The following is a 14,406-nucleotide window of genomic DNA, read 5'->3' as shown; positions in this document are numbered from 1 at the left end:
ACCGGGCCGCGGGGACACTAAGCCCCGAAATCATCTCGAGATAACCATCGTTCGTATTTTGACGTAAAGGACAATTAGTAGGTTTCGGTACTGTTCACTTCCATAGAGTCTGGATAAATAAAGTTAAAAGCAAACATCAAATATTCCTAGGCCTAGTAGAGCACATATATGTACTATATTATGCGTATATGTACTATATTATGTACTATAGGCCTCGGATAGCATGTTTTAGGCCTAGGATGGTTACGTTTCATTGACAATATGAAAAAAACGACTTTTCCGGTTTGTCCAAATTAAATAGTACCAAATTCTACTTTCTAATTGCCCATTACGTCAATATATGTACTCAGGTCCACATGTTACTATAGGTACTGTCTAAACAGGATAATGAGCAGTACTACTCCATCACATCTTTCAATAGTACTTGATGCAACAATTTGACTGACTAAACACACAGGGAGCCGGTCGGCCGAGCGAACAGCACGCTGGACTTGTGATCCTGTGGTCCCGGGTTCGATCCCAGGCGCCGGCGAGAAACAATGGGCAAAGTTTCTTTCACCCTATGCCCGTTACCTAGCAGTAAAATAGGTACCTGGGTGTTAATCAGCTGTCACGGGCTGCTTCCTGGGGGTGGAGGCCTGGTCGAGGACCGGGCCGCGGGGACACTAAAGCCCCGAAATCATCTCAAGATATCAAGATACAAAAATTTACCCCCCAAAACGTTTACATTTTAATATTATTGTTGAATCAGCCCAAAATGGAAGAACCTATCCGGTGCGAAATAAGCAATACTAGGCCTAATATACCCTGTATTAGAGCTAATTTTGTACATTTATGTGCTATGCAAGGCATAGCACATATGTACTATATGTACTATATGTACTATACTATATACATATGTACTATAGTACATATGTACTATAGTACATATGTACTATAGGCACATATGTACTATAGGAAAGGGGTAAATATATTTCCATGCTCTCTCTTCAAAAGTTTATAGTACAAAACGTTGATGTTGTTTTCAGCAACAGTCTTATTTTTGTACGTTCGTGGAAATAGTTGCTATAAGTGATATAGCAAAGTCTTGTATAGCTAATAGCAAAGCCTTATATAGCTATAAGTGATATAGCATTCGAGCCTTCATTCAGGAGGCTCGAATGGACTATTGGTACAGTCATATTGAAAAATAGTTTGTGGATTCGAATATCTAAATATATTTTAAAGTTCTTTTCAAACATGATGGCTTACACTACACCAAATAAGGAAATAATATATAATGAATAATTATAGAGACTCTGGGAAATTTATACAAGAAATAAGAATTTTAGTCTTGAAGAATTTCCTCAAAATCCTGAATAGTATTTGACGTGCTGTTGTTGTCTGGGCATGGTGCCTCTGGTACCGCTAGTGCCTCTGGTGCCTCTGGGTCTGGCAGTGGTGCCATCGTCAGGGAAAGGGGGGGAGGGCGGGTGCGGGGGGGGGGCTTGTGGAAGGGTTGTGATCAACAAGATGCCACTTGAGGCGTCGTCATGGTCGGAAATCCGCGGTGTTTCAGTCATCAGGGGCGGCTGTAGCGGTGGTTAACTTATCGTCAGAAGACCACTGGCAGAGAGTGGTCTGCCAGTAGTTTCCTAAGACGAGGTAGGAAAAAAAATATTATTAATTGCTTATCTGTACCGATCTATGAAGCTGCCGTCTTATCGTGATAATGGTTTAAAGCTAGTGAAGACATCCTTAAGGTTAAAATTGCAAATGCAGAAGACGCTACTGAAATAGCTCTGATAACAAGCCCCAATTGTGGCGTAGATAAGCTGGTGAAAGTCGCTATAGACCACATTCTGATAAACATACCTGGAAGAGTCCCTGTGTTACAGTAGGAACTCAAGTTCAAGTATGTTTATTGAGACAAAAAAGAAATACATCTCAAAGGGATAGAGTAGCTTAGGCTATTTCTACCCCCCCCCCTCCTCCCCCCACCAGTAGCTGGAGTAAGTTTGGCTAGGGTTAGTGGCCCTGGACAGGGCGTATAGACTGCGGTGCCCCTGTTCACCCAGCAGTAACTAGGGAGAAGGGGATGCTAGTTGTAAACTTGGTTGGCGGGTGGTACTCCAGGGAAAACTAGTAGAGTGCGGTTTACAATGAGCAATGGTGTGAGAAAGTTGTTAGCTTGTTGAGAAGAATAAGAAACCGCCTGGTATTATACCATGCTGTAAAGGGGGGAACAAAATGAAATCTCTGAGACTGATCTTAAACCAGTTGATTCCCTCCCTTTTATTTATCAGGGGGAAGCACCAAGCCATTACGACTATATAGCACTGGGAAGGGATAAGGATTTAGGAAAGGACGGGGGGGGGGGGGGGGGAGTGGGGAGGGAGGTAAAAGATGGTGCCCAACCGCTTGGACGGTCGGGGATTAAACGCCGACCTGCATGAAGCGAGACCGTCGCTCTACCGTCCAGCCTAAGTGGTTGCTGTCATGTTTCCTTTAATTCCTACTTTCCTCTAGGAACGCAGTAATAGAGCTGACATAAGTCCAGTTCCGTCAGCCTTTCTTCATAGCAAAGTGGCCCTTAGCTCAGGAACGAGCCTTGTTGCCATTCTTTAGACCGGTTTTAGTTTCTTGAGGTTATCTTGAGGTCATCTTGAGATGATTTCGGGGCTTTAGTGTCCCCGCGGTCCGGTCCACGACCAGGCCTCCACCCCCAGGAAGCAGCCCGTGACAGCTGACTAACACCCAGGTACCTATTTTACTGCTAGGTAACAGGGGCATAGGGTGAAAGAAACTCTGCCCATTGTTTCTCGCCGGCGCCTGGGATCGAACCCAGGACTACAGGATCACAAACCCAGCGTGCTGTCCACTCGGCCGACCGGCTCCCTATTTACATAAGAACATAAGAATAAAGGCAACTGCAGCAGGCCTATTGGCTCATACGAGGCAGCTCCTCGTATGTTTTAGGTACCGGGTTCCACGTCGGGGCAGGAAACTTGTGCATACATCTAGCACAGGAAGTGCATAACTTTTGAAAAGGCCCTTAAAGTTCAGTAAAGTTAAAGTAAAGGCCCAAAGTTCACTGGCTCTTTGTGATACATCTTAATCAAAGATCTCCATCGATGTCGTCTTCATTCTGAGGAAATATCGTGTCCAGTTGGCTTGATGCAGCTCCTTCCCCTTTCTTTTGTCGTTCTTTACATGTTGGGTTAAGAAATTTGTTTCCATAACCTCTACTAATTTTGCTCACCACGTTTCTTCCTCTCCGTGGAAATTCCTCGGTTTCCAACCAATCTTTAATGTTTTAGGTCTCCCATAAGTAGTGTGTGTGTGTGTGCATGGGTGTCTGTCAATCTGCGTGTGTGTGTGTGTGTACTCACCTAGTCACCTAGTTGTGCTTGCGGGGGTTGAGCTCTGGCTCTTTGGTCCCGCCTCTCAACCGTCAATCAATAGGTGTACAGATTCCTGAGCCTATTGGGCTCATATCTACACTTGAAACTGTGTATGGAGTCAGCCTCCACCACATTTTGTGTGTGTGTGTGTGTGTGTGTGTGTGTGTGTGTGTGTGTCTGTGTCTGTGTCTGTGTCTGTGCTTGTCTCCTGAAAGTGAAGCGACGGTGTTCCAATTTCTTGCGCCAGTAGACTGTGAGAATGTTGGCGGCGGCGGCGTGGAGGAGGGCGGGGCCGGCCAGGAGCGCCCCCCGGGGCGTCGTGGACCAGGGCGGGCTTGGCCCGCCCGACCAACTAACACACTTGACACATGCACTTCCAAGAACTTGCGTGCGTGTCTGAGACCATCTCAAGGCGTTCTACTTCTGGTTGCTAACCTCGTAGCGAAGATGGCAATTTATTTGGAATGGCTTTATCTTGTGTGCAACTGCATATTCGTTAGCAAAATGTATATATATATATATATATATATATATATAATTAACTTGATAAATACGAACTGTTATCATTACAGCAATTCCGTTCTGTAATCTGAGAAAAAGCTGGTAGAGGTGCTGTATCCAGTCACAGGGAGGTGACCATGACATGTTCAGAGTGTAGACAGGGATTTCTAAGAATCTCAGAGGTAAGATAGTGCAATTTCTCCCCGCCTCCTCCCCCCCCTCCTTCCCCCACACTGCATCTGCCTCAGTTACCCCCCCCCCTAAACCCGCTCATTCCTCACACAGTCAAAACAACCTCCAGCTCATACGCATTCCCTTGGACGCATGTCTAGCGTCTCTGTGAAGCGCTTTTGTTTATACCAAAAGTCTTGTGTTGTTTTTATCTTATTTTGTATTTGTCCTTTTGTTGAGATATTGACCATGCAATATCTCAATTCTTGAGATATTGCATGGTGGGAGCCACCGGTGGTGGGTGCTCCACTCACCCAGTGCCAGGTGCTGGGGGGGGAGCCACCGGTGGTGGGTGCTCCACTCACCCAGTGCCAGGTGCTGGGGGCCACCTTAGCTACAGGCTAGCTAACCTCGACCAGGTGACAGTGGCTTTATGAGATAATTCCTAACAACCTCATCACCTTTCTGTACTACTTGCAAAAAAAATCTTAGTTTTCATTTTGGGTTATTGATTTTATTTTATTTACTTATTAGGTGTCCTCGCGGTCCGGGACGTAGGTCGAGGCGCTTCACGTAGTTCGTTTGTTTTATTGTGTGCAGTAGCCGAGCCTAGCGTTCGCCAGCACAAATTTGAGTTTGGATATGTTCAGTTGTTACTCTGTCGGCCACGGGGGAGGTTCGCGACAGAGCGGAGTGCTTTATTTTGATCGCGTTGGATCTTCAGCATATTGGTGTTGGTAGCGAGGTTCAGGGGGTTGTGGGGACGGGGGTTTAAGGATATTCTAATTAGGCGTGTGACCGTCGTGTACTGTTCGGGCTTGTCTGGAGTAGTAGAGCCTTGTCCGAGAGCTTTGGGCTACAGCTGTTTCCACAGCGATGTGCTGTTGTTGTTGTTGTTAAAGATTTGCTACCTGGAACAAAGTTCCAAGTAGCACGGGCTATGGTGAGCCCGTAGTGCCTGCGATGTGCTGGGTAGAGTTGAGCAAGTTATTGAAGTTATATCTAAGATGACCAGACCACACACTAGAATATGAAGGGACGACGACGACGACGTTTCGGTCCGTCCTGGACCATTCTCAAGTCATTCACAATCAACTTGAGAATGGTCCAGGACGGACCGAAACGTCGTCGTCCCTTCATATTCTAGTGTGTGGTCTTGTCATCATACTTTAGCCACGTTATTGTGACTCATCGCCTGCTTATATCTAAGCACTATGTTGGAGTTCGAGATTGCAACGGGGTCTCCCGCTCGGAAAGATGGTGGTGGAGGCCCTCGCTTCCAGGGACTCTGGTACCTTTGAATGAAGTCTGTATGTATCTTCATAAACGTGTTCACATGATTGTGTGCGAACGTTTTTATGCATGTATGAGTGTGCGCGTGTTTTTAGGTGCGTACACACTTAGTTGTGCTCACCTAATTGGGCTTGAGTGGGTTGAGTTTTGTGACTCATCGTCTGCACTTGAGTATTGGCTCTTTGGTCCCGCCTCTCAACCATCAATCAACTGGCTGTCTGTGCATATTTGTACTTGTAAAAGGGTGAATATAAGTTTGTGTGCGTGTCTGTCCCTGTATATACTCGCCAAGTATGGTCAGATCCAGGTGTAAAATGGACCATATGGTCAGAGCCAGGTGCCAAGAAGACCACATGGTCAGAGCCAGGTGCCAAGAAGACCACATGGTCAGAGCCAGGTGCCAAGAAGACCACATGGTCAGAGCCAGGTGCCAAGAAGACCACATGGTCAGAGCCAGGTGCCAAGAAGACCACATGGTCAGAGCCAGGTGCCAAGAAGACCACATGGTCAGAGCCAGGTGCCAAGAAGACCATATGGTCAGAGCCAGGTGCCAAGAAGACCACATGGTCAGAGCCAGGTGCCAAGAAGACCACATGGTCAGAGCCAGGTGCCAAGAAGACCACATGGTCAGAGCCAGGTGCCAAGAAGACCACATGGTCAGAGCCAGGTGCCAAGAAGACCACATGGTCAGAGCCAGGTGCCAAGAAGACCACATGGTCAGAGCCAGGTGCCAAGAAGACCACATGGTCAGAGCCAGGTGCCAAGAAGACCACATGGTCAGAGCCAGGTGCCAAGAAGACCACATGGTCAGAGCCAGGTGTAAAATGGACCATATGATCAGAGCCAGGTGCCAAGAAGACCACATGGTCAGAGCCAGGTGCCAAGAAGACCACATGGTCAGATCCAGGTGTAAAATGGACCATATGATCAGAGCCAGGTGCCAAGAAGACCACATGGTCAGAGCCAGGTGCCAAGAAGACCACATGGTCAGAGCCAGGTGCCAAGAAGACCACATGGTCAGAGCCAGGTGCCAAGAAGACCACATGGTCAGAGCCAGGTGCCAAGAAGACCACATGGTCAGAGCCAGGTGCCAAGAAGACCACATGGTCAGAGCCAGGTGCCAAGAAGACCACATGGTCAGAGCCAGGTGCCAAGAAGACCACATGGTCAGAGCCAGGTGCCAAGAAGACCACATGGTCAGACCCAGGTGCCAAGAAGACCACATGGTCAGAGCCAGGTGCCAAGAAGACCACATGGTCAGAGCCAGGTGCCAAGAAGACCACATGGTCAAAGCCAGGTGCCAAGAAGACCACATGGTGAGAGCCAGGTGCCAAGAAGACCACATGGTGAGAGCCAGGTGCCAAGAAGACCACATGGTGAGAGCCAGGTGCCAAGAAGACCACATGGTGAGAGCCAGGTGCCAAGAAGACCACATGGTGAGAGCCAGGTGCCAAGAAGACCACATGGTGAGAGCCAGGTGCCAAGAAGACCACATGGTGAGAGCCAGGTGCCAAGAAGACCATATGGTCAGAGCCAGGTGCCAAGAAGACCATATGGTCAGAGCCAGGTGCCAAGAAGACCATATGGTCAGAGCCAGGTGCCAAGAAGACCATATGGTCAGAGCCAGGTGCCAAGAAGACCATATGGTCAGAGCCAGGTGCCAAGAAGACCATATGGTCAGAGCCAGGTGCCAAGAAGACCATATGGTCAGAGCCAGGTGCCAAGAAGACCACATGGTCAGAGCCAGGTGCCAAGAAGACCATATGGTCAGAGCCAGACGTCATGTAACTAACGTGTGATCGAGGTGAGAGCAGAAATCTGCAATACTTCCACAGGAATGTGGAAAGATTTAGTAGTGGGTATTGGGACAATACGCGCCATAACGGCAGCGTGAAACTGGAGGTCGGGGAGTAATTAAATACGAATTAGTAGTAGTAAGCATCCATCAGTCTCAAGAGACTATGGAGTTGCGTTCTGGTTGTCGGTCTGGAGTGACCTCTCCAGGGCACAAAACCAAAATAATGGTTGATACGGGGGGAGGGGGGAGGGGGGGGAGAAGCTGTTACCCATGCAGCAGGTTCTCCCCTCTCCACAGCGCCGAAAGTCTCTTATGTGTAATACGAATTACCAACATCAGAATTGATTTACATTGATGCTCACTAAATAAAAGAACATAAAAAGCCCGCCAGAGTAAACAAATAAGGCGATGACATGGAAAATTATGCCCCGGAGTAAAAATAAAAACCTGCATATACTTAAATTTTGTAGGAGAGTCGGTTAATGTACAGACAATACGACGAGGAAGTCCCTCTCATATTAGCAATGAGTAAGATTACCCACGTGTGGGTGGGAAGCTCCGGGTGTCTCACTTGCGTACTTAAGAGACTGACACTTCAGCTATTCTTAGGCGTCAAAACACCGCAATATCCACGCAGGAACCTGGAGACTTTAATGCTCACGAGATAGTGATCCGCATAGAGCACAGTTAATGAAGCTCTCACTACGGGAATCTTCATAGTTAGAAGCCTTAAAGTCTGTGCGAGTGATTGTAGTTTGGGGTGATGAATCTGTGGATGGAGAGTTTAGGTATTAAGTAAATCTAGGAAATGGCGTTATTGATGCAGAGACACGAGGCTGGCGAGTGATGTCAGGAGTCAGTGATGTAACGCCTACCGTCTTCTGTCTTTTTTGGAGTGATGTCGTCCTGGACGGGTGAGCTGATGTTGCTGCTGGGCATTATGCCCCCATGTGCTGCCCATTTTTAAAAACACATCAATGAAATTGTAGAACTGAATAACATTTGTGAGAGAAGGAGAGTGAGTGAGTGTAGGTATTTGAATGAACGAAAAGCGGTGCAGCGTAATGAATAAGTTCTTGGGGGTGTAAGTTCAAGACGCTTCTGAGTGAAGCTCAAGTTTGACATTTTTAAGGAACTGCGGAATTGGTGTTAACTCCGTCAGTTGACGTAAATATAAATTGTTATGAGCAATTCTCATTTGAGAGTAGGAATCGTCCGCGAGAATAATGTGACTGGCGGACATGTCGTGTGGCAGCGTAAATAATGACAGTTTAGCAGACTGATATGAATTTACAATGAAAATGGTATGTATTACATATACATATTTTAAGTATGAAGATATACATAAAGGGAAAGTAACTACCCTAACTTGCTACACATGGACAGAAGCATGTTTATATGTGTCACACTGAAGCAATTAGAGCACAAGATAAGTAAGCAGGCGATGAGTCACAATAACGTGCCTGAAGAATGTTGACCAGACCACACACTGGAAGGTAAAGGGACGACAACATTTCGGTCCGTCCTGGACCATTCTCAAGTCGATTGTGGTCTCAAGTCAAGACAATCGACTTGAAAATGGCCCAGAACGGACCGAAACGTCGTCGTCCCTTCACCTTCTAGTGTGGGGTCTGGTTAACAAGTTAAGAAACATAAAGTCCTCAACGAGTGTCGCTATAAAGCCCACGAGAGAGAGACGAGTACAGGACAAGGCGTTTGACATTGAAATAAGTTAATTGAGGATAAGACATATGATGTAACAACTAAGACAAGGAGACTGAAGCCATGTGGGCAGTAAGAAGGTTGCTCGAATACATGATTGTCCTGTGTTCGACTGAGTAACAATTGAATGAGTCTTTAAGCTCGGTGTATCTGTCATTGCCCGTCTTGCTCGGTCTGGCAAGACTTGCTTTCCCTGCTGCCCAAAACATTGCGTGAATTGGTCCGGAGTGGACTTACTTGGCACAGGAGCGGGGCTGTAACTTGTTCTTGTAGAAGCACGTGCTTTCCTTGTAAACAGGAGCGGGGCTGTAACTTGCTCTTGTGGAAGCACGTGCTTTCCTTGTAAACAGGAGCGGGGCTGTAACTTGCTCTTGTGGAAGCACGTGCTTTCCTTGTAAACAGGAGCGGGGCTGTAACTTGCTCTTGTGGAAGCACGTGCTTTCCTTGTAAACAGGAGCGGGGCTGTAACTTGCTCTTGTGGAAGCACGTGCTTTCCTTGTAAACATTAAGGAGGTACAAGGAGATAAAAGACGGGGGCAATTTTGTTTATATACACAGAGAAGTGTCTGTGTCTGTTTATACCTCCTTGAGAGTTGACTCTAGTCCTGGACTAAATATAAGGGGGTAAAAGATGCTTGTTGGTTGATCAGTAAGCACTTGACACGGTCTCGATAATCTTTCAGGAGAGGGGGGGGGGGTTGACTGGCCTTCAATTGAGCATAAAACTGGTTCGTGTTATTCTTGAGCAAGATCGGTTGACGCCGACGAAAAACTAATCAAAAGAGTTCAGTCTCCGTGGTGTAGTGGTAAGACACTCGCCTGGCGTTCCGCGAGCGCTATGTCATGGGTTCGTATCCTGGCCGGGGAGGATTTACTGGGCGCAATTCCTTAACTGTAGCCTCTGTTTAACGCAACAGTAAAATGTATACTTGGATGAAAAAACGATTCTTCGCGGCAGGGGATCGTATTCCAGGGACCTGCCCGAAACGCTACGCGTACTAGTGGCTGTACAAGAATGTAACAACTCTTGTATATATCTCAAAAAAGTTCCTTAGCTACACAGAGTTGAGTAAAAAGTTCCAGACCAACACTAGGCGTTTCTGTTCCCTTTTCCTCACCGCCATCTCTGTATTAAAAAAAATATAACTAATATACACTATTCTAGCCTGAACCTGAAGAAACAAACTGACGTTAATAAAGTATATTTAATATAATGATACACTAGTAAAATCTACAATATCTACTTTTAAATAATAAAACCGTGAAGATTATTACCCATTACGGGCTCACCATAGCCCGTGCTACATGGACACTTCGTCCTGAGTAACTAAATCTTTAACAACAACAACAACAAAAACAACATATTACCCATTCACCGTGGGTAGCAAGGCGTCTCCTGCCTTTCTAAGTCTTTAAGTCTTAGAAGACTGTGAAGTCTGTGAAGACATTAAGTCTTCACCGGAGCATGCATAATTAATATGGAATATAAGCCTTTGGTAACCACCCCCATCTGGAAGGGGGGTTGACTGTGGGGTGGGGGGGGGGGAGGCTGAGGATTCGCCGGTTTGTTTAAGCCACTTCAGATGCTTTTCTGGTAAGCTGAGAGGAAAGCTGAAAGTCTCTCGCTGTTGAAAGTCCCCTAATCTTAACACCAGACCAGAACCACACTTTCTTTGGTCACCCCTTGTGACACGTCTCCTGCAGCTTGAACTCGGTGCTCATCACCAAAGGCTTAAATTCCCCCCACTACCACATGCAGAAACATACGCCATGACAATCATACAATCCACAGGATTTTACTGATTGTAAGTGGGCCTTAGATCATCTCTAATGCGTTTATGTTTTAAAAAAAATCACATTGGTTCGCTTGTGTTGTGTTGTTGCGGTGTTGTCTTTCATACCAAACTTAGTGTTTTCTTTTCTTGGGGCTGGACGGTAGAGTCTCGCTTCATGCAGGTCGGCGTTCAATCCCCGACCGTACCGTCGAAGTGGTTGGGCACCATTCCTTCCCCCCCCCCTCCCCTCCCCGTCCTCTCCAAATCCTTATCCCGACCCCCCTTTTCAAGTGTAATATACTCGTAATAGCTTGGCGTTTTCCCCTGATAGAGCCCTTCCCTTGTCTGTTCCACTACACAGTTTTATCATTAAAATTGTGCTGCTTTCCAATTTGAAGTTTGTCGTTGTTATGTCGAGATCACTTGTATAGAAAGTTGTATTTTTATGAAAAAAAAGCTTATCAGACATTTTTGTATTTATATTATAATTTTTTTTTAGTATAATCTATTTGATAAATTTCGACTATCAGGAGTTTTAATCGTAAAGACTTTCAAATCGTTAAATTTTATTTTACACGTAATCATTTGATCTTGATTCTCTTTCCATTTAGTCGGGGAAAAGGTTACCTGGAGTCAGAACACGAATCAATGGGTACATTGCGTATTTTCTCCTCGCAATGTAAGTAAAAATACGCAATGTACCCATTGATTCGTGTTCTATGTAAAGTAATCTTTACCCATTGATTCGTGTTCTATGTAAAGTAATCTTTACCCATTGATTCGTGTTCTATGTAAAGTAATCTTTACCCATTGATTCGTGTTCTATGTAAAGTAATCTTTACCCATTGATTTGTGTTGTCACCTCACCTAAAAAATTGTCATATCACCTCACCCAAAACAAATATAAGCAAGAAACGGAGTACGTAAAATTTGTCTTTGAAAATGTAAGAAGTCTCTTGCAAAACACTTCTAGGCGTCAGATCACAAAAATATGAAAATGAGCTTTGGAGAGTTATTTTTTCAATTACACCTTGACAGTGAAGAAAAACTTAAGAAATATTATGAAGATTCGTTTTAGAATCATTAATCTTGCTCTTTCGATCATATTCAACAACATATATCTACAAGAATGACTGCTATAAAAATATACTAATATATAATATATAATTGTTAGGGTATCTTAGTATATCTAATTTCACTGTAACTAATAAAATAGTTAGTGAAATTAGTCAAATTAATTAGTCAAAATAATTTCATTGACTAATAAAATTTTCAAACTTAAAAAAAAAGACGGAATGGGTGATCCAAGACGACTGGAGTTCAAATATGATTCCCACTCGGGTTAATTTAGGTTAGATTGGACGTTTCTTAAGTGGGCCACACAGAGTACAGTAATAAAACTGGTGGACCCTTGCTAAAACCTTACCAGCCGGACCCATTGACCATGAAGGCTGGCTTTATTGGACAGAAAATAGCTGCTTGTAAAAAAAGTGCTGACAGCTTTCGTTCCCTGAGGTGCGCATGCGCGCGCGCGCGCGCGCGCACACACACACACACACACACACACACACACACACACACACACACACACACATACACACACACACACACACACACACACATTATTATGCATTAGGAAGTGATGTGGTGGAGGCTGACTCCATACACAGTTTCAAGTGTAGATATGATAGAGCCCGATAGGCTCAGGAATCTGTACACCTGTTGATTGACGGTTGAGAGGCGGGACCAAAGAGCCAGAGCTCAACCCCCGCAAACACAACTAGGTGAGTACACACACACACACACACACACACACACACACACCAATGTAACGTACGATTATGTTACGTTGTTGGGTAGATTAGATACACAGTGTTTAGTGAGTTTCATATTTATTTGTATATCTGTTGACTGACGATTGAGAGGCGGGACCAAAGAGCCGAAGCTCAATCCCAAATGAGTTGAAACAAATGGGCAGAGCCTTTCCTGTGATGCCTCTCATGTCTAGCAGTAAAGGCACCTGTGTTAGACACCTGTTACGGGCTGCCTCCTCCCGCCAAACACACACACCGAAACTACGACGTTGGTACAACGTTCGAACAAGTTTTAACACCTAACCAGTTATAACAACCAATATAGCAAGTTGTAACAACGTTCTAATACGTCATAAACACGTTAAGCCAAGATGTAACAACTTTATTACAACTTGTAACAAGCGGAAAATAGACAGTTTCGGTTTGTGTTTCCAGGGCTGGGTGTGTATTTGCCTAGTTGTGTTTGCGGGGGTTGAGCTCTGCTCTTTCGGCCCGCCTCTCAACTGTCAATCAACCAACTGTTACTAACTACTACTCCCCCCCCCCCACTCCCACACACCCCAAGAAGCAGCCCTTAACAGCTGTCTAACTCCTAGGTACCTATTTACTGTTAGGTAACAGGTCTATCAGGGTGAAAGAAACTCTGCCCATTTGTTTCCGCCGGCCCCGGGAATCGAACCCCGGTCCACATGACTACGTATCAAGCGTGCTGTCCACACAGCCAACAGGGCCGGTGGCTCTCTAACACACACACACACACACACACACACACAAACCCTGTATGTGTGTGTGTGTGTGTATATATGTGTGAGAGAGAGAGAGAAATGTCCGGAGTAGATGTTAAAGAGGAAATTAGGCCAGTATATTAGACTATCGATGCTTAGAAAGACGGGGCCCAAGAGCTAACCACTTGATTCTGCAGGCACGAGTAGTAAATACACACTAAGTGGCGCAATGGGCTACGTCATCGGTTCACAACCGAGGACTCAGGCTCAATTCCCTCATAAAAATGAAGCGTTTGTGCATCGTTTCATTTCTCCTGATGGCACTGTTCACCCAGCATTAAATAGGAGCTAGAAAGTTGCTATTAGTTGCATCTTGGAGATGGTCAGTAGTTGGCCTAGTACATAATATAGAAACAATAGATTTGGTAGTTATTGTATTACACGACTGGCGGCTAGAGAGGCGGGGTCCAGGAGCTAAAAAGCTCTCTTTTTGCAGGCATAAATAGGTAAGTGGAAAAAACACACCACGTTGAATAACTTAACTCAAGTCCCTGAGCCTTAACTCAAGTCCCTGAGCCTTAACTCAAGTCCCTGAGCCTTAACTCAAGTCCCTGAGCCTTAACTCAAGTCCCTGAGCCTTAACTCAAGTCCCTGAGCCTCAAGTCCCTGACTGCAAACCTAAACCCCGAAACTAACCCAGGTTCAGGGTTTAACCTAAACCCCGAACCCGGGAGAGTGTACTCCTTGCTTTTCCCCTCGTCATGGTCTCTAACAACCCCTGACTTCAATGGCGTATTGAGTGCACTAACTGCTGATAAACATAATTACAATTCGCGCCCTTATAGCATATGCTGGAGGTCGCGGAAAGGTCGACGCGGCTAGAGGGGGTGATTGGGCAACGAAGGTTATCTCTACCCGTTTTGCAGGGACCCGTTCTCGGGTTCCAGGAAATCCTCCTTTCGGAGCCACCTGATACATTCACTAACTTGTACCAAGCGTCTGCAGGCTCGGCCATTAATTGCCTTGTCCCATTTATACACGAAGGCGCATAAGTCTCCTCAGCTCACACAAGAGAAAGTGTCCTTTTATATCTACAGATTACGGACCACTGCCTTTAGTCCTCAGTGAGGACTCCCGACGGGAGGTATGCTATAACATGAGTGGTGTTGACTCTATATTTGTTCTTAACAAAAGCATTGGCGTTCTCAATCGACTTGAGAATGG

The sequence above is a fragment of the Procambarus clarkii genome, chromosome 53, assembly GCF_040958095.1.
Source record: "Procambarus clarkii isolate CNS0578487 chromosome 53, FALCON_Pclarkii_2.0, whole genome shotgun sequence".
NCBI lineage: Eukaryota > Metazoa > Arthropoda > Malacostraca > Decapoda > Cambaridae > Procambarus > Procambarus clarkii.
This window is presented reverse-complemented; position numbering follows the sequence as displayed.